At 41.9% G+C, this 26,250-nt stretch overlaps 1 protein-coding gene across 2 annotated transcripts in view; it reads right to left on the reverse strand.

Annotated features, from left to right (window-relative positions):
• Positions 1-21,198, reverse strand: part of LOC105477481 (transmembrane protein 45A) — an 88,690-nt gene extending 67,492 nt beyond the window's left edge. The window contains exon 1 of one of the 2 annotated variants that reach the window (XM_011733995.3): positions 20,870-21,198. The gene's annotated coding sequence lies outside the window, so the exon portion shown is untranslated. The remainder of the gene's footprint in view (positions 1-20,869) is intronic. The other variant, XM_011733998.2, reaches the window with a different exon arrangement.
• Positions 21,199-26,250: the final 5,052 nt, after the last annotated feature.

Below are 26,250 nucleotides of genomic sequence, written 5' to 3' on the forward strand. Positions count from 1 at the left end.
CATCATAGTCTTTTCTGAATCTTTACAATTTCTGTGTTAATGAGAACCTGGAGAGAGTTGCTGACAGAAAGGAAATCATGAGTTTGGGGAGAAAAGGAAGGAGAATAAAGGGAAGAGAAAAAAGTGAGGACGTGGGAATAAGACTGCAATGGAGGCAAAGTAAACTTCTCTTGACTTTGCCTTCAGTGGTTTCACATTGGTAAGCTAATTCTCTTCCTGTAGAAAAATCAACTCCCATCTGAGAACCAATCAGAACACAGTCACTTATCAGGGCACAGAAGCAGTTTCATCAACTCACCCCACCTCTTTTACTCATTACCACCACAAAACATAAGTCATTATGCATGAAGCCAAAAGTAAAACCAGCAACACTTATCACAATTAACATCAATTAGATTATATCCAGTTTCCAGTGCATTTCTCTCCAGAAGGCATAATCTGGCCCTTGATTGAGACTTCCTAGTATCATGTCCAGGAGTATGGAAGGCAATCCGGAGCTCATTAGATAAAAGCAGAGAGTTCTCACCTATGCTCTCTCTTTTTAACTTTCTTTTTTTTTTTTTTTTTTTTTTTTTTTGAGACGGAGTCTTGCTCTGTTGCCCAGGCTGGACTGCAGTGGCCGGATCTCAGCTCACTGCAAGCTCCGCCTCCCGGGTTTACGCCATTCTCCTGCCTCAGCCTCCCGAGCAGCTGGGACTACAGGCGCCCGCCACCTCGCCCGGCTAGATTTTTGTATTTTTTAGTAGAGACGGGGTTTCACCGTGTTAGCCAGGATGGTCTCGATCTCCTGACCTCCGCCCGTCTCGGCCTCCCAAAGTGCTGGGATTACAGGCTTGAGCCACCGCGCCCGGCCTCTTTTTAACTTTCTTTATTGATGCATAATCATTTTACATATTTACAGAGCTCATATGCTATTTGAATACATGCATATAATGTGTAACGATCAAGTTAGAGTATCTGGGATATATATCACCCTTGAAACATTTATCATTTCTTTGTACTGGGAGCATTTCAAACCTTCTCTTCCAGCTATTTTGAAATATATAATGTATTGTTATTAATGATAGTCATCCTACTGTGCTATCAAACACTAGAACTTACTCTTCTATATGAATGTATATTTGTACCCATTAACCAACCTCTCTTCATCCTCCTCCCACACCGTTCCCAGCCTCTGGTAACCACCATTCTACTCTCTACTTTCCTGACATCAACTTTTTTAGCTCTCACATATTAGTAAGAACATGTGATATTTGTCTTTCTGTGCCTGGCATGTTTCACTTAACATAATGACCTGAAGTTCCATCCCTGTTGCTGCAAATGACAGGATTTCATTCTTTTTGCGGCTCAGTATTTCATTGTATATCTGTATACCACATTTTCTTTACCCATTCATTCATTGATAGACACTTACGTTCATTCCATACCTTGGCTATTGTGAACAGTGCTGCAATAAACATGGGGGTGCAGGTATCCCCTTGATATACTGATTTATTTCCCTTTGGATAAATATCCAGTAGTGAAATTTCTGGACTATATGGTAGTTCTACCTTTATTTTTTTGAGAAACCCCCATATTGTTTTCCATAATGGCTTTACTAATTTACATTCCCACCAACGAGGTATAAGAGTTCTCTTTTCTCCACATCCTTGCCAGCATTTATTACTTTTGGTCCTTTTCATAACAGCCATTCTAACTGGGGTGAGATAATATCTCATTGTGGTTTTGATTTGCATTTCTTTAATGGTTAGTGATATTCAGCAGTTTTTCATATGCCTGTTGGTCATTTGTATGTCATCTTTTGAGAAATATCTGATGGGATTTTTTTTTTCTGTTAAGTTGATGGAGTTCCTTGTATATTCTGGATATTAGTCCCTTGTCGAATGAATAGTTGAAAAATACTTTCTTCCATTCGAAGTTTGTCTCTTCATTCTGTTGATTCCCTTGCTATACAGAAGCTTTCTAGTTTAATATAACCCCACTTGTTCTATTTTTGTTTTTGTTGTGTGTGCTTTTGAGGTCTTAATCATAATATCATTGCCTAGACCAATGTCCTGAAGTGTTTCCCCTATGTTGTCTTCCAATAGTTTTACAGTTTCAGGTCTTAAAACTTTTAATCCATTATGAACTGATTTTTTTTTAATATAGTGAGAGACAGCAGTCTATTCATTCAGACAGTTTCATTCTTCTGCACATGAATATCCAGTTTTCCCAGCATCACTTATTGAACACAGTGTCCTTTCCCCAATATACGTTTTTGATGCCTTTGTTGAAAATCAGTTGACTATAAATATGTGGATTTATTTCTGAATTCTCTGTTCTGTTCCACTTCTGTACGTGTCTGTTTTTATACCAATGCCATGTTGTTTTGGTTACTATAGATCTGTGGTATATTTTGAAGCCATGTAGTAGATGCCTCCAGCTTTGTTCTTTTTACTTACTATTGATTTGGCTATTTGGGTCCTTTTTTGGTTCCATACAATTTTTAGCATTGTTTTTTCTATTTCTGTGAAGAATGTCATTGGTATTTTGCAACCATCTATCTGAGTAGATGTAAGGGGATGTCAGTGGGGCTCCAGGGATATGGAGATTCATGGGCTATTGGTCTCCAGGGCAAGATGCAGTCTTGTCGGGCCTGAGCTCTCAAAAGGGCACCATGCTGCAGTTGCTTCAGTCTTGGGCTATATGTGTGACCCATGGCGAAATCCCTCTCTGAGACAATGCCATCATGTGGGCTCCAGGAAGTTTCTTATATTAGTCTCAGGGTCTGTGAGAGCCAAAGGGCACTCTGTAGCCAGGATTGCAGTAGTCCATTGCGGAAATGTGGAACGCATGGCTCTCTCCCTTCCCTTTTCCTTCACTGAGGAATCTCTCCTGGCTCCGATCTCAGCTGGGCCAGCTGCTTTGCTTTCCTCTCCTTCCATGCCTGAGAGGTTTCCTGTCACTTTCCTACTGAGTTCCTGTGTTCTCTCTGAAATACTCTCTTTGATGTCATGCTTATCTAGTTGCTGTTTTGGTCCTCCTTTGTGGAGGAGGTGAATAACAGGTGTCTCTAGTCAAACATCTTGAAGCCCCCTCCTATGCTCTCTTAATCTCTTCTGTATCTATTTCTCTCTCATTGGAACACACAGAGAGGGCAGAAGCTCCTCTAATCCATACTGATCTGAAAAAAACTAAAGTATAAACTTACTCCTTCTACTTTCTAGTGTTGTTGTTGTTGTCTTTGTCATTATTAAAAACTGTAAGTGAATTGTTCTGGCCATCCAGATCATCATGGTGGTCATGATAATAATGACTAGCATCCATTCTTCATCTCTACACCCCAGATCTAGTTATGCAATCCATGGTACAATAGCCATTGGGAGTGAAAATAAAGAGCTCCAATAACATTTATTAAAAATGCTTTCTAGGTGAAAACGTGATTTTAAGACCCCCCTCCTTTAAAAGACCAACTCAATTCCACTTTTCCCAAAGACTGATCCTTGAGTCCCATTCTCATCTCCAAGAGCAGGTAAAATTTCTATCAAATAACAGTTTTGTCACCATCTTCAAGTAGGAGCTTTCCCACAAATTCATCTGGGCTATGATATTTTAAGAAACTTAGCATTTTCCAGCAGCCAAAAGGTTTGTAAGTTGTATGCAGAAAAGCCACATTTCTGTATAGGCAGAGTGGGAAAGAATGTCCAGGTACCAGCCAATCTGAAGAAAACGTGTCTGTTCTGGCAGCCAACTGTCTAACTAGGGACATCCTAATGACAGAGTGTCAGGCTGAATTTGGGGGATGGGAGGGAATCAGAGAATAGGCCTGGAAACCAAATTTAAAACCTTTCAAATCTCAGAGGAAGAATATACATCCCAGGCTCAAATAGTGGCTCTCAATTATGAACCTCTAGAGCAGTAACTCCATGCATGATCCCAGAACACTCCTCTCTGACCCAGTCCCCAACCTCTGCCAATGAACAAGCTCTGATTCTTTAGCCTTGACCAAATCCTAATGAGACTTTACTCACTTCACTCTCCGTATGTTCCTGTGGGAGTTCTGGAACTTGGCCGAGCGAGCCCCCTCAGACCTGTCCAAGATCTTGGCCTGCCTGGTTTGGTCCTTACTGCTCTCTAAGGCTTTGAATCTAAGTCATACATTGACCTCAGAAAACTTGTCCCATCTCACCCACCCACCACCATTACCTACGACTCCTTACTCCAACCCCTTAGGATGCACAATGTAATTGGCCGATATCTCAGCTGAGTCCACCTTACCATAATCCAATGGCAAGGTTGAAGGCATCAAACACAGAAAAAATATTTTTTAAAACAGTCATAGACATGAAAGAGGAAGTGCTATCTCAGAAGCCAAGATAAATATCAACACAGACATGGTTTGGCAGTCTCTAGCTTGTTATGTATAAAATGTTAACACTGAAAGCTTAAACTGCTGGGCTCTTTAAGGGTACAAAAATGTGCATGGAAGTTCACCTCCAGGACAATCAGGGAGAGTGGTGTGTTTCCATTTTAAACTATGTTACTATTTTGGGTTGTCAGACATTGTGAATTTTACCTTATTTGGCACTGGATATTTTTTTATTCCCATAAATTATCTTTTTGTTTGTTTTTTTGTTTATTATACTTTATGTTCCAGGGTACATGTGCACAACTTGCAGGTTTGTTACATATGTATACATGTGCCATGTTGGTGTGCTGCACCCATTAACTTGTCATTTACATTAGGTATATCTCCTAATACTATCCCTCCCTCCTCCCCCGACCCCACAACAGGCCCCAGTGTGTGATGTTCCCCACCCTGTGTCCAAGTGCTCTCTTTGTTCAATTCCCACCTATGAGTGAGAACATGTGGTGTTTGGTTTTCTGTTCTTGCGATAGTTTGCTGAGAATGATGGTTTCCAGCTGCAACCACGTCCCTACAAAGGACATGAACTCATCCTTTTTTTATGGCCGCATAGTATTCCATGGTGTATATGTGCCACATTTTCTTAATCCAGTCTATCATTCATGGGCATTTGGGTTGGTTCCAAGTCTTTGCTATTGTGAATAGTGCCACAATAAACATACGTGTGCATGTGTCTTTATAGCAGCATGATTTATAATCCTTTGGGTGTATACCCAGTAAATATTCCCATAAATATTCTTGAACTCTGTTCTAGAATGAGCCTAAGTAACTTAGATGCAGTTTAATACTTTTGCGAATTGCTTTTTCATGATTTATTAGGCAAATATGGAGCAGTGCTCTAGACTGCTAATTATTCCCCACTACTGAGGCAGGGCTCTCCTGACTGTTCTACCAGTACTCTGTGAATTATGGATTTTCCAGTCTGACTGGAAGGAACAGGCAATATTCCCAGCCTTTGGTGAGAGCCAGGCTCTGTTATCTTCCCCCAACAAGCTTGGCCCCCAGTCCCCGGTAGTTTCCCCACATGCAGGTGCTGATCAGTACAATGCTGAATCCTTGAGGGCCCTTCTGCAGTTATTGGGGTCCTCTCTCTCCATGCATCTCTCTCGTTCCTGGTACTCTGTTCTACGAACTCTAACAGCCTTGGTTTCCCCAGCATCTTCACACCTTCTCCTCAAATCAGGAGTCTGAATTGCACATGCCTTCCTTTCCCTGCGTCTCAGCCTGGAAATTCTCTCCACTCAGTAAGCTGGAGCAGCCTGAGCATACACCTTTGTGTCTCCTATTTCTTAGAGATCACTGCTCTTCATCACCTGATGACTGGTGTTTCGAAAATCATTATTTCATGTATTTTATCTGACATTTTTGGTTGCGTCAGGCAAAAGGGTAAATCTGGCCCTGTTACTCCACCTTGGGCAGAAACAGAACTTCTTTAAAACACTTTGCACTCAATACCAGTATCATTACACAGAACAGACACTCCTAAAACCAGTGTTTTTCAAAGTAAGGTCCTTGGACCAGCTATGTCGGAATCACCTGGGACGCTTGGCAAAGACGCACTTTGCTACATCACACTCTCAGATCTATTAAATATAAATTTCCTGCCACTAAAATGTGAGAATCGTTGCCGTTGCCATGGCAATTAATTAGCAAAAGACAATGAAATCTTCTTCTGAAAGTCCAAAAATCACTGGAATAGGCAATGGACTAAAAAGTCACTGGGAGTTGGGGGGATGTTAGGGAGAACGCTGGGAAGTCAGTTTCCTAGAAACCACGGCTCTCTGTTGCTAAATGAACTATTTTCCATGTAGCTGCTTCCTTCTCATTCATTGCCATGGGACAGCACATGGTGAGATGGGTGCCTCTCCTGGCTGCCTCCACACAAGAGGCTCTCTGGGCAGCAAGCACTAAACCAACCAGGAAATTGTTAAACCAAGATGTGTGTTTCCCCCTCAGTCATTAAATAACCAATACAGCAATAGTAGCCATGCTCCCCAGCAATGAGTTCACAATAGTAACAACAATCACACGGTCAACCTTTTGTTCTCCAATCCCAGGAGCATTTGGAATGACCCCTCCGTCATCTTGACTCACCACAGACCCATTTTCTGGGGGAGGAAACAAAGAGTCTAAAAAGCAGGTATGAGATTTCAACAGAATACAGGCATCTTCAGGCTGAGTCCACCAGAGAGGCAACAGGCTACACTACATAAGCACAATTGTGCACAAATCTTTTCTGAGACTTGGTTTTGATCATCTTGTTCATTCAGAAACTAGTGGCATGGCTCTCGCTGCTGGAGAGAAAGTGATAGAAGCACTCGTCCATGCTTGATCCAGTAGAGGAAAGGACAAAACAGAGTGTATCTCACATCCCAGATTATTCTGTGTTCCCTATTTGAACCAACTTTTACCCAAACCTACCTATGCTTCACTAGCGTTGGAGATATCCAGTGGGCAAGGAAGGAGATGAAAGCAGGTGGATACAGGCAGGGTCAGATTATCCAGGGACTTTTGGGCCGTTGGTAAATATCTGGATTTTATTTTAAATGCAATAGGAAGCTGCTGGAGGGTGTAACCAGGGAAATGATGTGACTTCTAGTTGTATTTTCCAAGAACCACTCTGGCTGCTTTGTGGTGCATGGGTTACAGAGGGCAGGAGTCAAAGTCAGGAGACCCTTGCAGCAGTGCTATTCCAACCACACCCTGTGGACCAGAGATAGTCTGCAAGCTGTTACCATCTACAAGGACAGGAACTGAGATGAAGTGTTTAGAGGCTTTTAAATATCTTGAAGTAGTTTAACATTGTGGCAATATCCAAGCAAGATTTTTTTTTTTTTTTTTTTTTACAAAAATATAAGGCTACAGTGGACTCGGGGGCTGGGGTGGGAACTGGTCCTTCACCACAGGTAATTTGAGAGCCCTTTGCAGTAATTCAGCGAAAGGGTGCTGGATGCTTGAACAAGACTGGATCAGGCACAGAGAGACAGTGTTTCAGTCTCCCAGAATCACAAATGGACAGTAAGAGGAAGCTGGAAGTTCAGGATATGGAGGCTAGAGCACCCAGTGACACCTCCGCCTCCGCCCACCTGCATTAAACCTCAGCACTTGCCAATTCTCTGAAAAGGGGCAGCCAATAACCTTGTTTCATTCCTGAAAATAATATTACACATGGCATACGTGTTAACAGTTCAGACACGAGTGAAGCTACCCTGTATTTAAATCCTGATTTCACTACGGTGTGACCTTGCATGAGTTACTTAACCTCTCTGGGCTTATCAATAAAATGGAAATAATAATAGCTTCTTCTCAACAAGTTGTCCATGAGGGTAAAATAAGAAGAAGCCTGAGAAGAGGTTGACACCTAATCAACAGTCACTCAATCATTAGTTGATCATGCATCTTCCTGTGAAGAAAAAGCTTCATAACAAGATCGTGGTCACAGAATCACTCACTTCTGCAAAGTATCTTATGTTGGACAAAGTCCCATCACACACATCACTTCATGAAACCTCTGTAATGACATTGAGAAGTAAGGAGAAACAGGCCCAATTTTCTGTTGAGAAGAATGAGACTTAATGCATATAGAGAGGTTCCCAAACTTGCCCCAGGTGGATGAGGTATTGTTTCATCTGTCTGCTCTCCCACTGGAAACAAACTGTCCAAGAAGTCATAGAAGCAGCAAGGAGAGGCCAGACACGGTGGCTCAGGCCTGTAATCCCAGCACATTGGGAGGCTGAGGTGGGTGGATCACTTGAGGTCGGGAGTTTGAGTCCAGTCTGGCCAACATGGTGAACCTCATCTTTACTAAAAATACAAAAATTAGCCAGGTGTGGTGGTGTGTGCCTATAGTCCCAGCTACTAGGGAGGCTGAGGCAGGAGAATCGCTTTAACCCAGTGGGCGGACGCTGCAGTGAGCCAAGATTGTGTGACTGTACTCCAGCCTGGATGACACAGTGAAACTGTGTCTCAAAAAAAAGAAGAAGAATAAGAGGAAGAAGAAGAAGAAAGGAGAAAACAAGGTAACCGTTCTCTTTGGCAGTCCAGCTTCATGCCCAAGTACACACACACAGAGGTCAATGCAGAAGGAGGAACAGCAACACCAGGGATGGAGAAGCCGGGGATCAGTTCTCCTGGGTACCTGCTGAAAGGTAAGATGCCTGGAGGGAGTCTGACCCCAATACTTTCCATTCTTCCTCCACGCAACCTTGTTTACTCCCTTTTCACTCTGTCTTCCTCTGGTCTTTACCCCCAAGGTTTAGCCATGACATGATTTTGCTGTGAGCATTTTCCATAATTTTTTTTCTTCCTTGATAAAATTTTTAATATTATTTAATTTTCATTAATATAAAGTATTTAGGCCAGGTCCAGTGGCTCACATCTGTTATTCCAGCACTTCAGGAGGCCAAAGCAGGAGGATCACTTGAGGCCAGGAGTTCAAGACTAGCCTGGACAACATAGGGATATCCCATCTCTACAAAGAAAACAATTAAGTTAGCTGGGCACGGTGGCAAACACCTGTAATCCCAGTTACACGAGAGGCTGAGGCAGGAAGATGGCTTGAGCCCAAGAGGTTGAAACTATGGTCATGCCACTGCACTCCAGCCTGGGCAACAAAGTAGGACCCTGTCTCAAAAAAAAAAAAAAAATGTGATAGATCGATAGAAACGCAGATAGAATACTCAAATCTGTCCTAAATACACTTATTATGATGTAGCTCTCAATTTTGGTTTCTTTTAATCTGCCCTTAACAGTTTGCCATGATCAATAGTCTGAATTATGCCTGGCTTGTAAGGAGAGAGAAAGAAAAAATTAGATAATTAGTGAAAAACTCCCTGAGGTGAAGAAAGACATGGGTCTTCAAATTGAAAGGACATATCACAAGCATTCCTATACACCAATAACAGACAAACAGAGAGCCAAATCACAAGTGAACTCCCATTCACAATTGCTTCAAAGAGAATAAAATACCTAGGGATCCAACCTACAAGGGATGTGAAGGACCTCTTCAAGGAGAACTACAAACCACTGCTCAGTGAAATAAGAAAGGACACAAACAAATGGAAGAACATTCTATGCTCATGAATAGGAAGAATCAATATCATGAAAATGGCCATACTGCCCAAGGTAATTTACAGATTCAATGCCATCCCCATCAAGCTACCAATGAGTTTCTCCACAGAATTGGAAAAAAACTACTTTAAAGTTCATATGGAACCAAAAAAGAGTCTGCATTGCCAAGACAATCCTAAGTCAAAAGAACAAAGCTGGAGGCCTCATGCTACCTGACTTCAAAACTATACTACAAGGCTACAGTAACCAAAACAACATGGTATTGGTACAAAAACAGAAATATAGACCAATGGAACAGAATAGAGCCTTGGAAATAATACCACACATCTACAACCATCTGATCTTTGACAAACCTGACAAAAACAAGAAACGGGGAAAGGATTCCCTATTTAATAAATGGTGCTGGGAAAACTGGCTAGCCATATGTAGAAGGCTGAAACTGGATCCCTTCCTTACACCTTATACAAAAATCAATTCGAGATGGATTAAAGACTTAAATGTTAGACCTAAAACCATAAAAACCCTGGAAGAAAACCTAGGCAATGCCATTCAGACAATAAGCATGGGCAAGAACTTCATGTCTGAAACACCAAAAGCAATGGCACCAAAAGCCAAAATTGACAAATGGGATCTAATTAAATTAAAGAGCTTCTGCACAGCAAAAGAAACTACCATCAGAGTGAACAGACAACCTACAGAATGTGAGAAAATTTTTACAGAATTTCTTAATCTGCCAAAGGGCTAATATCCAGAATCTACAAAGAACTCAAACAAATTTACAAGAAAAAAATCAAACAACCCTATCAAAAAGTGGGCAAAGGATATGAACAGACACTTCTCAAAAGAAGACATTTATGCAGCCAACAGACACATGAAAAAATGCTCATCATCACTGGCCATCAGAGAAATGCAAATCAAAACCACAATGAGATACCATCTCACACTAGTTAGAATGGTGATCATTAAAGTCAGGAAACAACAGGTTTCTGGAGAGGATGTGGAGAAATACGAATGCTTTTACACTGTTGGTGGGACTATAAGTTAGTTCAAACCTTGTGGAAGACAGTGTGGCGATTCCTCAAGGATCTAGAACTAGAAATACCATTTGACCCAGCCATCCCATTACTGGGCATATACCCAAAGGATTATAAATCATGCTGCTATAAAGACACATGCACACATATGTTTATTGCAGCACTATTCACAATAGCAAAGACTTGGAACCAATCCAAATGCCCATCAATGATAGACTGGATTAAGAAAATGTGGCACATATACACCATGGAATACTATGTGGCCATAAAAAAGGATGAGTTAATTTCCTTTATAGGGACATGGATACGCTGGAAACCATCATTCTCAGCAAACTGTCGCAAGAACAGAAAACCAAACACCGTATGTTCTCACTCATAGGTGGGAACTGAACAATGAGAACATATGGACACAGGGTGGGGAACATCACACACCGGGGCCTGCCGGGGGATGGGAGGAGCGGGGAGGGATAGCATTACGAGATATACCTAATGTAAATGACAAGTTGATGGGTGCAGCACACCAACATGGCACATGTATACATATGTAACAAATCTACATGTTGTGTACATGTATGCTAGAACTTGAAGTAAAATAATAATAAAAAGAAAGAAAGATAATCTAGAGATATGTGAAATTTAATAATTGTTCATCAGGAAATTTTGCTTTTCATTTATGGTTTTCCTTTATGGTATGCTTTTCTTTACTTGTCGATTTTGGGATTTGAGGAAAATAATCCATCAACAGTTGTTGAAAATGTGAGAATATCTTTCACTTCAATTTGTAGATAAATTAATTTTCATAGCCAAAAAAAGAAAGGACATATCAGGAGAAAAGGTGTTTAAAAAAAAAAAAGTTCCGTACCTCGACATATCAAAGTCATATCTGGAACTTTTTCCTTTTTTTAATTTAAAATGTGAGGGTAGTTATATAAAATGTAGGCCTATTTGGATATGAAGAATGTATTCTGAATTTTGTGAAAGTAGTTAATAATCCCAACAGTTTGGTATTTTTTTGGAGGAATCTTTAAGGAACTAATATGTCTTGTTTTAAGAGATATTTGTCTGAAGTTCAGAAATTCCTTAAATTTCACTTTGGCTTCTTTTTCTTCTGTGAAATTTAAGATAAATTAAAAGTAATATTTTTTACTGAAATGTAATTAGTGGTCAACTCTGGGTCCGAGATAGACACAGTTTCTACTAAGAATTGGATCTATTTGGCAACCCTAGTTGTTGATTCAAGTAAGGAAATGGACTAATTATACTTTCAGGTCATTGAGAGGGAATTCAGATGTCTCCTAAACACCTATGTTACTACCACGAAATAACTGCGGCACTGAGGGAAGTTTGGCTCCCAAAAAAGTGAAGTTAATAGCAGCTCTACAAAAATTGGTGAGAAAGATTCCACCTTTCAGTTTAGTTAGACAAGTGAGTTTTCATGGGAATGAGGCAACAGGATAAAAAAGTAACCTATGTAAACATCCCAAGAAGAAGGAGTTTCCATCCAATTTATTTGTTTTTAATTAGGACCTTAGGTAGAGCTTTCCTCCAACTGTGACTGCTTGAGGCCAGTTCTAAGCGTCATCAGGAATGAAGGACACCAGCCCACCTGTGAGGGTTTGGAACTTTAGCTGGGAAACTCCTCCCACTAGATCCATGGTTCTCAACCCAGGCCAACCATCAGATCTCTGGGGAGCTTTTCATAGATGCCTTGGCCTCACTCCACACCTTCTGAGAGAGGATCTCCAGGGGCAGGACAAGCATGGGTGTATGTTTTAAATATTCCACAGGCAATTCAGCTGCACATTGGTTAAGTACCACAGGACTAGTCTGTAGAATTCTCAAGGGCAACGTGCTGTCTTTTGGAGGCAATGGGAATGTTCAGTGAAAAGAGAACTAAAATCAGGGAAATTTTCATATTCTTTGCTTGCTATACAAGTAGTACAGTTTACCTTTCTAAACATCAATTTCCTTAAGCATATCATGTTTTTTAAAAATCAATTTTCTCATCTACTAAAAAGAATGTAATAAAATATTGTGTAGGTGTTTTTAAGCCTGTGGAATTTTACAAGTAGCACAGTTTACCTTTCTAAACATCAATTTCCTTAAGCATATCATATTTTTTAAAAATCTATTTTCTCATCCACTAAAAAGAATTTAATAAAATATTGTGTATGTGTTTTTAAGTCTGTGGTATTTCAGGAATTCTGGAGAAAGGTGCAGGCGTACCACCCGCTTCCTTGCCATGGAAAGCACCATCTTGCTGGTCACTTTTTTTTAATTTCTCTTGAAGGAGAAATAAACTAAGCCACAGAGTATAGCAATCTTTGCACAAAACAGCAGGAAGGAAGGAGGCATTTGCCTCTGGATCTGTTGCCACTTCAGGATTGTTGATGGCACCAGAGGGGCCCAAGCTGCTCAGAAGTGGTGATGGGTGGATGTGGGAAAGGATTTGTTGTCTTCCAAGCTTTCACTGAGACAGCCAAATGTGAGAGTCCTTGGCAAGGGCATTGAAAGTCATCCAGCCAACAGTCTATCTGATGGCTCACAGAGAGGAGCCAAGAGAGAGGGAACAGTGCAAACAGACCTGTTCAACAAATGAAACCCAATACCACTGTTACGTCTTATAGAAAAGGAACATTCTTTCACTTGAGTGCCATTGTCTGTTCTCCAGGATACAGTATGTTCATGAGATCTCTGGGTCTCAGAGGACAGATTGAGATGTGTGTATTTTTTACTGCTGAGACTTTTTTAAAAACAAGGTCAGAACAATGTATAAAATATGGTCCCATGTATATTTTAAAATAATATTTATGTTTAGATCTATATCTGTGAATGGACTCTTGGGGAAGGTCTAGAAAAATGTAGACCAGACTATTAATAAAGGTTAAATGTGGGGAGAGTAGTGGAAGGGAAGAAAATATGTAAATAGAAGGGGAACAATTACTTTTGACTCTGTACAATCTATTTCAATTTTTTTCAGCATGGGGATGTTGCTTTTTAAATTCTAAACACCACAAAAAGGTAAAAATAGTTAAAAAAAAAAAAAAAATAGCTATCAGCCACCAATGCCATTTGACCACAAGAATACTTTTTCTTCATTGGAAATACTAAAAGCTACAAAGTGTAGGGGTTTGTTTGTTTGTTTGTTTGTCTCATTCCACTACCCAGGCTGGAGTGGCAGTGGCGTAATCTCGGCTCACTGCAGCCTCTGCCTCCCAGGCTCAAACGATTCTCCTGCCTCAGATCCTAAGTAGCTGGGATTATGGGCACATGCCACCACATCCAGTTAATTTTTGTGTTTTTACTAGAGATGGGGTTTCACTATGTTGCTTAGGCTGGTCTCGAACTCCTGGCCTCAAGTGATCCACCCACCTCAGCCTCCCAAAGTGCTGGGATTACAAGCGTGAGCCACTGCACCTGATCCAAGTACAGAATTTTTGAGTAATTCTATAAGAAAAAATCAGTACTTTAGACATAATTAGAAAAATGATGTCAAGAATGAATTAATATTTTTATACTATGTCTATGCTAATGGTATCTACATAGAGACAAACATTATAATGGTTGATAAAAATTATTAATGAATTGCTTAACTATCCACATGCAAAAGAATGAAGGTGAACACTTACTACCTTAGGCCAGTTACAATATTAACTCAAAATGGAACAAAGACTTATACATATGAGCTAAAACTATAAAATTCTCAGAAGAAGACATATGGAAAAAGCTTCAGGACATTGAATTTAGCAATCGTATCTTAGATATGACACCAAAAGTGCAGGCAAAAGAGAAAAAAATAAAGAAATTAGACCATCAACATTTTAAACTGTTATGCTCAAAAGACACTACCAACTCAGTGGAAAGGTAACCCAAAGAATGCAAGAAAATATCCACAAATAATATATCTGATAGAGAATTAATATCCAGAATATATAAAGAACTCCTACAACACACACACACACAAGTCCCTAATTTTAAAATGGGCAAAAGGTTTACAAATGGCCAATAAGCACATGAAATTATCTTCAACATCACTAATCATTAGAGAAATGCAAATCAAAACCACAAGATGCTTCACACACATTAGGATGTCTATCTTTTTTTTTTTTTTTTTGAGACGGAGTCTGGCTCTGTCGCCAAGGCTGGGGTGCAGTAGCCAGATCTCAGCTCACTGCAAGCTCCTCCTCCCGGGTTTACGCCATTCTCCTGCCTCAGCCTCCCGAGTAGCCGGAACTACAGGCGCCCGCCACCTCGCCCGGCTAGTTTTTTGTATTTTTTAGTAGAGACGAGGTTTCACCGTGTTAGTCAGAATGGTCTCGATCTCCTGACCTCGTGATCCGCCCGTCTCGGCCTCCCAAAGTGCTGGGATTACAGGCTTGAGCCACCGCGCCCGGCGATGTCTATCATTTTTTAAATTAAATACAGAAAATAACAAGTGTTGGTAAGAATGTGGAGAAATTGGGACCCTTGTGTATTGCTGTGGGAATGTAAAATAAAATGGTGCAGCTGCTGTGAAAAAACAGTAGGATGGTTCTTCAGAATATTAAAAATATAATTACCATATGATCCAACAATTCCACTTCTGGTTGTATACCCAAAATAATTGAAAGCATGAACTTAAATAGATATTTGTACACCAATGTTTATAGCAGCATTATTCCCAGTAGCCAAAAGATGGTGTATTAATTACGGGCCTGGGTTCTCCAGAGAAACAAAACCAACAGGACGTACACACACACAAAAACACACATACACAGAAAGATTTATTTTGAGAATTGGGTCACACAGTTGTGGAGGCTAGCAAGTCCAAAACCTGCAGGGTAGGCTAGCAGACTGAAGGTGCAGGGAAGACTTGCTGTAGTCTCAAGTTCAAAGGCAGTCTGGAGGCAGAATTCTCTCTTCTTGAGTGGAATTCAGTCTTTTTCATTTGAGGCCTTCAATTGATCAGATGAAGCCTACCAACATTATGGCGGCCATGTTCAAAGTCTACTAATTTAAATGTTAACCTCATCTGTATTAGTCCATTTTCACACTGCTATAAAGAAATACCGGAGACTGGGTAATTCATAAAAGAAAGAGGTTTAATTGACTTACAATTCCACATGGCTGGGGAGGCCTCAGGAAACTTACAATCATGGCAGAAGGCAAAGGGGAAGCAAGGACCTTCTTCGCATGGTGGCAGGAAACCGAGAAAGCAAGAGGGGAAGATCCCCTTATAAAACCATCAGATCTCATGAGAACTCATTCAGTATCACGAGAACAGCATGGGGGAAACCCTCCCCATGACCCAATCACCTCCCACCAGGTCTCTCCCTCTCCAAGTGGGGATTATGGGGATTACAATTCAAGATGAGATTTGGGTGGGGACACAAAGCCAAACCACATCATCATCTAAAAAATACCTTCAAAGAAACATTTAGAATAATGTTTGGCCAAATAGCTCAGTACTGTGGCCTAGACAAGTTGATGCATAATTAACCGTCACAGGTGAAAACAACCTAAGTCCCTCTACCAACGAATAAATGGATAAACACAAGATGGTATATACATACAATGAAGTATGATTCCACCTTAAAAAGGAAGGATATTCTGGCACATACGACAACATGGATGATACTTGAAGACATTTTGCTAAATGAAATAAGCTAAACATAAAAGAATAAATATGATATAATTCCACTTATATGAGGTACCTAGAATAGTCAAATTCATAAAAATAGAAAGTAGAATATTGGTTCCAGAGGCTGATAAAGTAAGGGGTACAGAGATTTATTGTTTAATAAGTATGAAGTTTCAGTTTGGGAAGATGAAAAATGTCTGGAGATGGATGGTGGTGAGAGTTAAACAACAATGTGAATGTACTTAATGCCATTGAACTGTACACTTAAAAATGGTTAAGATGGTAAATTTTATGTTATTAAATATTTTACCACCATAAAAAAAGAATCGCTTACATGTACAGGCTTTACTGTGAGCCAGACAATATACTGAATGCTCTCCATGGATTTTCTCATGTAATGCGTACGCGTATCCCCATTTTACAGGTAATAAAACCGTCTAGAGGAAAGTGACTTGCCCGAGGCCACATTGGTAAGAATCAGATCTGGAATTCAAACCCTCACAGTCTGACTTCAAAGCCTGTGTGCTTAGTCACTATGCCATACTGAAAAGAGCAGCTACCTTAGATAAAGAGCAAACTAAAACATTTTTAGAATATTTTAAAGTTGATTCAATACACAAAATATTTGAGGAATGAATTCCCAAAAAGATAGATGCCAAATCCAGAATGGGTATGATTAATAACTATACACCTAAAATAGCCCTTCATTGATATTCACCATGAGAAGTTCTTAGCTCAAAACCACAGCATCTCCAGAAATAAAAAGAGAAAGGGGGAGGCCCCAAAAGCAGGAGTAGAATGTTTACCTGGCGTCTGCCTCATGTTCCCATGAGTCTTGAGAGACTGCATAGTTTCTCTATTTATTTTTTTAAATAAAAATAGTGCGGTCACAACTTCCTTTTTCAAAGGGGACAGTTATTCAACTGACATGTACTGAGCGTCTACTATACAACCAGGTGCTATGTGGGTTTTGTTCAAACAAGGTGAAAAGACAGAGTGCATGTCTGCAATGAGATCCAAATGTCTCCTGTTTCCATGTGGAGCACATTTCATAGACAAGATTCATGCTGATATTCTGGCCCCACCAGGCAAATTTTATCAACTAAGTATCTCCAAATATGCCCTTTCTCCAATGATCTTCCTACCATGTACTTCTGAACTATCACCACCACAAACAAGAAGAGCAGTCATAGCTGTATTATACCTAAGGTAGTATAGCCCATTGGTTAAGATTTGGGCTCCAAAGTTAGACTGGGTCTACACCTGCCACTTGTTCACTATGTAATCTTGGGCAAATTTCTTAAACTTCCTTTGCTCCTGTCTCCCCAACTAGAAAAACAGGATACAAATAGGTACCAACCCTCACAGGAGACTGTGAGGAGGACATGACCATTATTGGAACGTCCACCATGTATTAAGTGATCAGAAAATATTAGTCATAGATGTGTGAAATAGCCATATGTGAATAATGGACTGTTCCAGGGATCAGGGGAGAAGAATAAATGATCAACCGAGAGAAAAAGGGCCTTTAGAGATCATTTCACAGATGATGGCAAGGAGGACCACAAGGGTTCAATGTCTTGCCTGAGGTCACACTGGTGGTCAACAGCAGCGCCAGGCATACCTCTCTACCACAGAACAATGCTCTCAGGGAAGAGAAAGCAAGGGAACTCCAAGCTGATCCTTCACTTAGGTGCATATTACAGTTTTTATCTACTTCAATAGTGGTAAATTATGAAGTTATATGTGTTAAAATATGAGTAGATGATACTATCAGCAGGATGAGAAAGAGCTACTCGGCACACACTATGGGTGTGTATGTGGATGGGGAGGGTTCCAACAACCACATCCATGTCAAAGACTTTAGGGCATGGCCTGTTAACAAAAAGCAGCCTGGGTAACTGCCCTGAGCACCAGACCACTTAAGCGGAGCTCCAAGACAGCCACCATGGAATGAGTCCAAAACGTAGGGCCCAGACTCACTGCCCAACCCTGCCCGCCCAACCTGCAGGACCTGGATGGATGCAGTGGAGCAGATGGGAACGGAATGCTGGGCAAGAGAGGAGACGGGACCCCAGAGATGGATTATTCCAGAAACATCTCTTCTATGTAACTGCTGACAGTTCGGCTTGCCATCTCCCCACCAATCTACCTCCCAAGCCTCTCTGTCCTTATCAGGTAATTCACGCCATCCCTTCCCACCTCTCCCACCTTTCCAAACTTTCCTCCAACTAACCTCCCACAGATTATCCCAATGTCCCAACATCCACAGGATAGCTCCTCACTTTCCAGTCATAGTGCCTTTGCCCCTGCAAAGGGTCTCCTTCCTCCTAAAATGTTCCTGCTCCTCTATAATCCCTTCCCTTCCTCCCATTCCCAAACCAAAACTGTTTGTCAAAACCCATTCCCAGAAACACAAGTCCTTCCGTGAAGCCATCTTACAACAGATGGCCTTTTCCTATCCCCTGCACTTCCAGAACCTTCTAGATCTTCCTAAGATCAATTCTACCTCACTCCTCATTCAAGACTCTCCTTATAGCCTCATACAATGCTGACTAGCAAGTGGTCAGCACTCAGTTAATACCCGTTGCTATAGCAGAAGTCAGAACGGCAGCTGGGGAAACTGATGTGCAACGTCACAGGCTGGGAAGGAAGGTAACAAAGAGTGAGTACAACAGCAAAGACATACTGTGGGACTATGGGCCAGAACTATTCCAAGTATTTAATATATGCTAACTCAGTCCTCAGACAACCCCATGATGTAGGTGCCATTATTATTAGCACATTACAGAGGACGGAACTGAGAAGGAAACTCACCAGAGAAGAGGAAACTCTCCATGTTACAGAGGAGGAAGCTGAGGCACAGGGGGGCTGAGTAACTCACCCTAGGTAACTTACTGTGGGACTGTGAATTGAACCAGGCCGGCTGGCTCTTTACATTGCTTCTCTGCAACCCTGTTCCTTCTAAGCCTGCTTCCCTGCAAATCATTTGAGCTGTTCCATCCACTTTGTATGCATTGCCTTTCTGAATCAAAAACACACTCAGATTTGTTTTTTTTGTTTTTTGTTTTTTATTTTTTTTGAGACGGAGTCTCACTCTGTCACCAGAGCTGGAGATGGCTGGAGTGCAGTGGCGTGATCTTGGCTCACTGCAATCTCTGCCTCTTGGGTTCAAGTGATTCTCTTGCCTCAACCTCCTGAGTTGCTGGGACTACAGGCATGCACCACCACACCCAGCTAATTTTTGTATTTTTAGCAGAGACAGTGTTTCACCATGTTGGCCAGGATGGTCTGGATCTCCTGACCTCATGATCAACCTGCCTTGGCCTTCCAAAGTGCTGGGATTACAGGCATGAGCCACCTCACCCAGCCTGCAACTTTTAATTATCGTACTAAATTCCCATCTACTGCTTTCTGAGCCAAAAATTAAAGATCCATTCTATCCAGCTCTCCCGTGACAGTAAATAACATAAGACAAAAGTCTCAAATCCAAAACATTGCTTAAACAGAGGGGATTATAGATGTTTCAGATGGAGTAGGTCTCAGGCTACTCACCTAACTCAATATTTTTCATCATTCTCTTTCTAAATCCTGAAATGTATACCAGAGCTATCTGCAAGCATGTACGTATAACAATTGCATATTATTTTGATAGAGTTATTGTTTTAATATACAATTATAAGGTCGAGTACAGTGGTTCACATCTGTAATCCCAGCACTTTGGGAGGCCAAGGCAGGCACATAACCTGAGATCAGGAGTTCAAGACCAGCCTGGCCAACATGGCGAAACCCCGTCTTTACTAAAAATACAAAAATTAGCTGGGTACAGTGGCGGGCATCTGTAACCCCAGCTATTTGGGAGGCTGAGTCAGGAGAATCGCTTGAACCCGGGAGGCAGAGGTTCCAGTGAGCCGAGATCGCGCCATTGCACTCCAGCCTTGGCGACAAGAGCAAGACTCTGTCTCAAAAACAAACAATAACAACAACAAAAAAAGTAGCATATATACAGTATATATACTATATCGCATACATAGTATAAATGTAGTATATATACTATACTATATAGTGTGTATATATACTATATAACATATATACGATTATAAGTTTATGAACACACAGGTGGTCTGTCACATGTTTGTTTGTTTTTTAACTTTTATAAAGGAATTCAGGTATCCCACTATGGATGGGTGAATACGGAAAATACACATATTTGACTTGCAACTACCTCCAGATTTAAGTGAAAAATCCAGCAACTACTTGCATAATCCAGGTTTTACATAATTTATATTAAACACCCTATTAACAGAAGCAAACGTGTTAATTCTGAATAGATCAGATGATTTTCTCAATCTCCCATCAAAACAGTCCCAGAGTCAGGGATATAAAACGATTTTGGCTTTACAAATGTCCACAGTATTTTCACAGAAAGAAAATAGAGAAATAAATTTATCAATAGATTAAATTTTGGAGTTAGAGGTTTACAACAGGATATCAATCAAATTTCTGTTCCCAGTATATTTAAAACTAACGCACACACAAAAAAAAAAATGAATAGCAAACCAAAAAAATTAAATTAGAATGTTAGTGAAACGGAAGAGAAGGGAGAGAAGGGTCCAGTTTGTCAGAGCAAGTGTTACTTTTCTCCCCTTGATGAAGAGAAAGCTGGTGAGAACAGCAAAAGACACAGGATAGAGATCACAGTAAGAGAAATATGATATCCAGCACGTATCCAAAACTTACCCAACTTGGTCTGTTTACTCAACGCTTTATTTTTCCCACTTTGCCAGTTTAAAGTCAGACAGCGGCTAGGCTTTTGTTGTTGCTGTTTCTGTTCTTTTGATCCCAGAGCCCCATGAAAATTGAACCGTGTGTTGGATGGGATCTGGCCACGTCTCGCATTAGGGATGGAAAAAGTTTTAAACTTGGGTTGCTTCTTTGGGAAAACGAATAAATAATAAGTGGCGAGAAGGAGAGGACGTGGGGGACGTGCTCGGCTGACGTCGGCCCGCAAGGGGGCCGCACAGCTTCTCAGCACAGCTGTCCAGATGTGCTTCATCTGTTCCGCCCGCGGGGCACGAGCCTCGGCGGCCGCGGCTGGCATAAGCCCCAGCTCATTGGTGGCCACGGCTCCTCACTTGCCGCGGATTGGCCGGGCGACCCGCCACTCCTGAGGGCCTCGGGCGCGCCCCTCCCGCAGGCCCGCTGGTTGCATCCTAAGGGAACGTGGAAGTGCAGCGCCGTCGCTGATGTGGCACTCGGCGGCTGCACGCCCGGGACGGCTCGGGGCCGAGAGGGAGGTTGCCTACTCCCAGGTCTTTCCCCTGCCCCGAACCTGTTACGCCCCTCCTTTTAGACAGACCGCTTTGTTTAAACAGGATGATTTGTAGCCGTTTGGGGGCTGAAAACAAGGCGGATGATTTGTAGCCATTTGGGGGCTGTAAATAAGACGCGCCTGGTGCTTGGAGTGGAAGCGGCTGGGGCTCCGGGCTGCCCACGCCCCCAAAGGGCGTTCAGGCCACGCCTTGGGATTCCTCTCCCGTCACTTTCTCCAGGGAGCAAATAATAGGGCCCAATACCCTGGGGACGGTATTCTTTCTTTCGGTGGAGGGAAAACCTTAATGAACGCTTCATTGAAGTCCTTACTAACCAGAATTGAAGTTGTTCCTGCGGACATGACCAGGGCTGAGTATGAGAGTGGTTCGGCAGACCTGCTTGGTTTTTTGTGTTGAGTGATGGTCGTTGTAGGGAACCGAGAAATGCTGCTTTGTTATGTGAGAATTGAGAAAGGACTGCGCCAAACGTTGCTTTCAACTTGGGAAAGTTAGTTGGAGAGTTAACCAGTTTTTTGATTAGTAGGTCAGGAGGAGAGGAGGAAAGAAGAGATCTGCAAATCAATTGCCATTATAATTTGTGCATATTGACAGAAACGTGACCTCGTTGAAATATTAAGTTGGCAAGAGCCACACTCACTGGGCTGCATGCCAGGGAAGGCGCCAGACCCTGCATTAAACAGCTTTTACCTGCATTATCACATTTAATTCTTACAACTACCTTATAAAGTAGATATTAAAATAATCTCCAAGACCCAGCACCTATCCCAGCATGCCACAGATTTCTCCAAATATATGTTTGCAGTACTCTATCATGGTACATAAACTCATCTGCAATTTGCCATCCCTGCAGGGGTCAGAATTTATTATGAGTGTCTAAAGCTTTCACTACAATGATAATGTCTTGTTTGTTGGTGTATTTTTAATCTATTGCTGTGCAACAAATTACCACACACTTAGTGCTTTGCACAACACATGTATATCACTGCACAGTTTCTGAAGGTTAGAAGTCCAGGCATGGCCTAACTAGATCCTCTGCTTATGCTCTCATAAGCATGCAATCAAAGTGTCAGCCGGGCTGCATTGTCATCTGCAGTCTCTACTGGGGAAGAATCGTTTCCAAACTTTCTCAGGTCATTGACAGAATTCATTTCTTTGCAGCTCTAGGACTGACTCCCCAGTTTCTTTCTAGATGTGAGCTAGAGGCTGCCCTTGGCTCCAAAAGATGGCTCTTAGGCTCCCAATGGCCATCCACAGTTCTGAAAAGTCAGGAGATAGAGATCACAGGGGCCACCTACAAGTGTGTCTGCCACAATTGGATAGTCAGACACCTCAATTTCAATGGATCTGACTGCAATGTTATCGTAACTCTGTAAGACCCCCAAAATGCAGGAGCCTGCTCACCAAATAAAGTGGCACTACATGAGTGGAACCACAACACTCCAATCCTTCTGGCAGTCAAGGAAACCCACAAAGGAGCAACCTTTGAATGTAGCCCTTGAAAGTAACGTGTCGTGTGTTCGCCTTTCTGAAGCATTTGTAATCTCACAATGCTGCACTTTTTATCACAGAAGCCACTCAACAATGGGCTGATAGTCAAGGTATTGATCAATCCTCCACACTCATTACCATCAACAGGCATCTGATATTGACCAAAAATCTACTAAAAAAAAAAAAAAAAAGAATCCTCCTGCTTTTAGGAAGATAGAGTAGACATCAGTATTCCATTTCTCCTGCTAAGCACAACAAAAAATCCTGGACTTTATATATTTTCCAACATAAGAAACTCCAAGAGGTTGAGAGAAGAAGACAGATGAGAACCCAAGGAACGACATGATGCTGAGTTCCCTGGGCTTTCTTTCTGTTGTTTATTTGTCCCAAACTTGGAGCTGAAGAAGCCAGTAACCCAAAAATGACAATAGGCACAGACAGAAAAGTCTCAACGAACCCTGCTCTCTCTAGTCAAGGACCAGGAAATGAGAAGCCTAGAAAGACAAAAAAACCTTTTAGGCAGTAATGGCTCTACTTCAGCCAAACACCACAGGAGAAACCCTGGCCCCACTCACTCCTACATGGACAGAGGCTGAGTAGAAATCCTAGACTCCCGCCTTTTCCAGGCTGTAACAAGGTGAAGAAGCAGGAATCTTTAACAATGTATTGCCAAACAGAATTCAGCAGTATAGAAAAATAATTATACACCACAACACAGTGGAGGTTTTTCCAGCGATGCAAAATCAAAATTATAAAATCAATCAACCCAGGCGTGGTGCCTCATGCCTATAATCCCAGCACGTTGGGAGGCCGAGTCCAGTGAATCCTTTGAGCCCAGAAGTTTGAGACCAGCCTGGGCAACATGACACAACCCCATCTCTACGCAAAATATGAAAATTATCCCAGCATGGTGTCATGACCCTGTAGTCCCAGGTATAGGTGGGACTGAGGTGGGAAGATCACCTGAGCCTGGGAAGTTGGGGCTGCAGTTGCCACTGCACTCCAGCTGGGGCAACAGAGTGAAACCCTGTCTCACCAAAAAAAAAAAAAAAAAAAAAAAAAAGTCAATCAATGCAATTCCCGATATGAACAACCGAAAGAAAAGGAAAATCACATGAATATATCAATCAATGTAGAATAAGCCCTTGACAAAATTGAGCACCATAAAAAGACTCAGAAAAAGAAGAATAGAAGGGAATTTCCACACTTGGTGAAGAACACCTACCAAAGTACCTACAGCTGGCCTTATACTGAGTGTGAAAGACTGGATGCTTTCCATACATACTTTGTAATTCTATTTATGCAACATCCTTCAAGTTACAAAATTATACAAATGAAGAACAGATAAGTGGTTGCCAGGTATTAAGGCGATGGTAGAGTAGGAGGGACGTAGGCTTGGCTATGAAAGAACAACGTGAGGGATCTTTGTGGTGATGGAAATGTTTATTAATAGCTTGGCTGTATCCATGAGATATTGTTGAGATATTGAGATATTGTAATTCTGCAGAATGTTACCACTGGAGGAAACTGGATAATGAGTACACAGGCTTTCTCTGTATTATTTCTTACAACTGGCATGTGCATCTACAATTAACTCAAAACCAAAAGTTTAATTAAAAAAAACATTTCTGGCCGGGCGCGGTGGCTCAAGCCTGTAATCCCAGCACTTTGGGAGGCCGAGACGGGCGGATCACGAGGTCAGGAGATCGAGACCATCCTGGCTAACACAATGAAACTCCGTCTCCACTAAAAATACAAAAAAATTAGCCGGGCGTGGTGGCGGCGCCTGTAGTCCCAGCTACTCGGGAGGCTGAGGCAAGAGAATGGCGGGAACCCGGGAGGCGGAGCTTGCAGTGAGCCGAGATCGCGCCACTGCACTCCAGCCTGGGCGACAGAGCGAGACTCCGCCTCAAAAAAAATAAAAATAAAAATAAAAATAAAAATAAAAAAATAAAAATAAAAATAAAAAAACATTTCTGACTCTATCTGCCTCACCTCCTCCTGACCCCCACAATTTAGTAATGCAGTTTGGTCACTGGATGCAGCTCTCTCCAGAAAGGAATCATCTTGCTCAGCTGATTCCTGGGTCATGTTCTAGATCAAAAGAGCAGAGGGTTAGGAAAATTTGGGATCCTGACCTGACCATTCTTGGGCATGATGTTTCATTCTTTCTCTTAATGGTAACACTAGGCCAGCTGGGTTGGTGTACCCTTCAGAGTTAGGCTGGATAAAAGGCTAGGGGATTCAAACTTAATTCTGGTTCAGCCACCTGCAATCTCTTGTTGGACTGACCTTGTCTTAGATCATAAAGGTAATGAACACTTAAGAGTTGAGTTGAGTACACTGTTCACTGAGTCCTCCTATAGTATCCTGTGTGGGCCCAAGCAGTGAACATAAGGGATCTCCATAAACTTTATCAAAATGTACTATCATTCCTGTGCCTGACCCTCTGGACAGAAGGGCTTGGTATGAGTAGAGGATGACCGGGGTGAAAGGAAAGCAACAAGCCTGGCACGTGAGGAAGATACACCTTAGACCCTGTGATATACAGAGGAAAGAGGGAAATTAATGATACTTTGTCTTTCAGAACTGCCTTACAGCCTTCCTCCCCAGAGAAAATGCCTTAATGACACTCTCCCAAACTGTTGCAAGCACCTTAAATTTATGCCACCCTCTGTCAGATAATTCTCACCACAATTTGATAACCATTCCCTTAACCTTACCAAAAAGACTGTTGGCAACATCAAAGGATGACCCCAACTCCTACACTTCCCACACCAAGCACCTGTCAACACCTCTGAATGTCTCCATCACTCCCATCCTCAGTCACTCTGGGGGGTAAACAAACGCCACTCAGCCAGTGGCATGGACAGACAGGACAGATAGGATGGGTTCCCCTCACACAGTCTTTCCAAAAACAACTAGCTTCAATATTTCTTTTTTTTTTTTTTTTTTTTTTTTTTTTTTGAGACGGAGTCTCACGCTGTCGCCCAGGCTGGAGTGCAGTGGCGCGATCTCGGCTCACTGCAAGCTCCGCCTCCCGGGTTCACGCCATTCTCCTGCCTCAGCCTCCCGAGTAGCTGGGACTACAGGCGCCCGCCACCTCGCCCGGCTAAGTTTTTGTATTTTTAGTAGAGACGGGGTTTCACTGTGTCAGCCAGGATGGTCTCGATCTCCTGACCTCGTGATCCGCCCGTCTCGGCCTCCCAAAGTGCTGGGATTACAGGCTTGAGCCACCACGCCCGGCCAATATTTCTAACTTAACTAAGAACCCCAAGACTTACCAACTAGCCAGGAAGC

The sequence above is a fragment of the Macaca nemestrina genome, chromosome 2 (assembly GCF_043159975.1).
Source record: "Macaca nemestrina isolate mMacNem1 chromosome 2, mMacNem.hap1, whole genome shotgun sequence".
NCBI lineage: Eukaryota > Metazoa > Chordata > Mammalia > Primates > Cercopithecidae > Macaca > Macaca nemestrina.